The sequence below is a fragment of the Lacerta agilis genome, chromosome 10 (genome assembly GCF_009819535.1).
Source record: "Lacerta agilis isolate rLacAgi1 chromosome 10, rLacAgi1.pri, whole genome shotgun sequence".
NCBI lineage: Eukaryota > Metazoa > Chordata > Lepidosauria > Squamata > Lacertidae > Lacerta > Lacerta agilis.
In genome coordinates this window covers 27702075-27705936 of record NC_046321.1, presented here as the reverse complement: position 1 = coordinate 27705936, position 3862 = coordinate 27702075, and positions in this window count along the sequence as shown.

Here is a 3862-nt window from a genome sequence, read left to right as displayed (position 1 = left end):
ACGGAACATGCAAAGCATATACCCTTCCCCTGAGCCACCCCACTCCCCCAATTTTTGCTACATAATTGAACAATAGAAGGCTAATAAAGAATATGCAGTTATAAGACAGATCAGAAGAAACCGTGAATCAAGCTTAGGGTGATATCACACTAAGTCATACTCTGAGCAGACCAACTGAAACCTGAGTGTGTTTTAAATTCATTGTGATGTGTATGCTTCTTGCAGCAACCTATGATCTATAAAAGTTGGAGTACCAAGGGAGTACTAAGCCAGTTGTTTAATACTCTGCTGTAGAAGAGTTAAGCATGAGTGTAAATAATTCCCGTTGCAATTGAAGGGTCCAGCACAGTTCAGCCAGAGCCCAAGGCAAGTCTAACAACTTATGCTTACATTTGCAGTTCCTTTGCACCTTCACATTGCCAAATTCTGGCTAAAGCAGCCTTCAATCCATATTTTTCAGCAGGCCAATGTGTCTTGGTTTTGTTGAAGCATTGCTAGCCTGATCTCCCCCCCCCCCAATGCAGTTGTAAATCTGTTGCAGTGACTCGTGCTTCCCCAGTAGCAGCTGGCCTGCATCTTGCACATGGGAAGTCCAGGCAACATATCTGTTATTGTTACCATTGACATGAAGAAAGTGGTTGCAAGGGTGCCACTGACACCAAATGGGTTATTTGCCTGTGATGTGAGTAGCAATGAGTGGCACCAGTCCTAGCTCCCATCCCCACTTCATTGTGTGTTCCTCTTACCCAATCCCCATCGTGGTATACAGGGGGAGCACTTACTCTACCTCCCTAGTTCAGAATATCAGTTAGCTGGAGGATGGGGAACCTGAGGTCTTCCAGCTGTTGGATCATTCCTTCTATGCTGGCTGGGGTTGATGAGTGATGGAGTCTAGCAATATATGGATAGGTTCGCTATCACTGACCTCACTTTTAATTCTTTTTAGCTCAATGAGGTCATCTGTGTGTTCTCATGTATACAATTTCCCTCTAAACTGGTGTGAAATGCATCCACAGTATTGTCTTTCAAGGGTGTGTGTTACTTTCACCCAAAGATTAAAATTACTTTGGAGTTCATATTTTTCAGTGGTGCAGAAGATCCTGAAAACTGCCTCCTATAGCTTCAGCCTGGCACCTCTCCCTGCTGAGTAGAGGGTTTTGAGAAAAACACAAACCTCTTGTTTTTAGCTTCTCCGTTTTGAAAAAAAAAATCTGGCTTTATTTGTAAAGTCTACAAAATACAGAGGAGTCTGGCAGGACACTTACTGTAAGTCAGAAAATAAATAAGTACTTTTCTTGCTCTATAGAAGATAAAATGTGATTTGCATATATAAAATATAAAGTACGGCTCTGTACCAACATCCTGGCCGTGCCACAAGGCGGAATGGCATAAAGGACGTGAAAAATAACTTATATTCGTGCAATAAATAAATCACAGGTAGGAACAAAGGGAAACGGGTAGGGGAAATGCTAAATAGGGAACCCCCATAAGCATTATCACAGGGTGGAGGGAGAGGATGGACGGACGGATAGACAGACAACACTGGTTTGGAAGCTGATTCCATCATAGAGGGGGGTGTGATGTCACTGTTAAGCTGCAGGATGGGTGAACCCAACCATATGTCTAAAGAAATCAAAGGGTCAATTGTTTGCCATATAAATAAGTCACTGTGATACATGCCTGGAAGTGACTGCCCACAAATACTCACTGGTTCCTGTATTAGCATATATATTTAAGGGTGGAAGATACCTTCCAATACTCATCTAATCTAACCCTCCATGCCCTGTCATGGCTACCTGCACTCAGGCCAACCCTGACTTGTTTCCTTGCCAACATCTTAACATTATCAGCGAGGTGGTGAGCCTAGCATTCCAGGGCTGGTGAGATTGTAGGTGGCATACATTTCCTTTTCCCCCTCTTACGCTCCCAGCTTGGGCCAAAATTCTAGCCCAATTATAAAGTTGATGGTGACGGACCAAACCCAATTTCCCCCTGGTGGATTAGAGATGAGTATTACGCTTTAATTGGGTGCTGGTTCCTGCATGCACCATTAGCACATTTCTGTACCACATCTGGCCTATGAATTCCATTCCAAACCTGGTTTAAAGGGAACAGCAGCTTTATTGAATCCTGGCTCAGCATATATTTTTAAAACCCACTTAGCATCACATTTAAACTGAGCCTCTGCTGGGCTTCTTATGGCACAACTGCTCATTCCCAGTGGAAGAGCAGTAATCTAGAGGGACATTTAAACTTCAGAGGAGGAAAAACTCACTCAAATGCTGACTGGTTAGCAATGCTCTACTTTCGCTAATCAGTGTTATTTACAGTGCCACCTTATGTGTGTCCATTCAGAAGGAAGTTCTACTGAGTTTGGGGGTGAATTGGGCATCTAGTATCAGGCTAACCAATGTCTTGCCCTCCAAATAAACCTTGGAATCAACTCCCAGGATTGCAGCCTTAAAAGGATGCAGATGGGATAAATATTGTGAGCTCTTAATTCCTCTGAGCAAAGCTCAGCTTCCCCTTCACCTCAGTTTCTCCAACTTTTATCTGGGTAGTTCATTAGGGCAGAAATTGCTTTCGGTGAGGAGCTCTCGGTTTTGCTTTCTGTAGCCAGGATTGCTTTAAGCTATTTTAAACTGCCCTGTGTGCAAATCAATCTTTCAATTTACATTTGCTGGCTTGCACAGGGCTGAGGAAATTGTGTTTCTTCTGCACCCTCCCCTCCCTGCACCAGTTGCAGTGCCCCCTCCCCTCTTCCATACAACTGAATGGAGCAAAGAGAAGGGGGATGCAGGCCAGAGAATGGTGTGGCATCCCTGTTTGATGGGTGTTCCTATGTGCAGTTTATTCTCCTTCCTCCACCAGAGTGAATGGACATTCTCCCACTTGCTCACAGAGAGCACAAAGGGGTTCATAGGGTTTTCTTTTAGTCTACGTTGGGGAAGTGGAACTGACGCCTCTCCAGCTGGTGTTTGGCTGCTTCTCCCACAAACTTCAGCCAACATGAGCAAAGGTCAAGGACAATGGCAGCTGCAACCCAACAAGAGATGAAGGGCCACAGGTTTCCCATCCCTGCTGCAGAATCCTCCTGACTTTGGGGCTGGGCCAGTCCTCTGCATACTTAAATTCTCCTGAAACTAGATGCTTTTAAATTTGTGTAATGATGATATTTAATTATTTCCTGATGCTGTGGGCCTAGTTTCTTCCACTACACAGGGAAGATGGAGAGTATATATGGCAGTTTCTCTCGCTGCAATACCTCATCTGCTCTTTATTTTCACACAGGTTGATATAGTATAATAAAGAAACACATTGCATATCATGCTGCGGTTTCTTTCTGACTGCCTCTTCTTTGTCCCCAAATTATCATACCTGTCACTCAGCAGGAATACTGCAAAATTGGGCAACAGGCCACCATAGAGATGCCTCTGCAAACTATTCACACTAGAACCAAATGGCTTTCCCAGGATTTCAGTTATAATCCTGTTTCCCCCTTCCCCATCTCAACTATTTCACTTGCTTTACCCTTCCTTCTCCTGCCTCGCCCCATCACTCCCCTCCTCACTTTCTCCTAGCTTGCTCTCCCTCTCTTTAGGACGTTGCTTCCACCCTACGTCAGAGATCTTGCAACCTCAGCCCAAGAGCACCGTTACAACATAGTGTCCCATGAACTAGCGTCACGCACACCTGCACAGCTGGAGACAGCGGCTGCCTTTTCAAATCACTGCGGTGCACTGTATTCTAGCATGCTAGAGTGGGATACCAGCAACTGACCTAGTCTTCTCGGCATGTACCTCAATGACCCCTTCCTCAGATCGTTCGTACGACCGTACAGCAATAATTTCTTTCCTTGTCC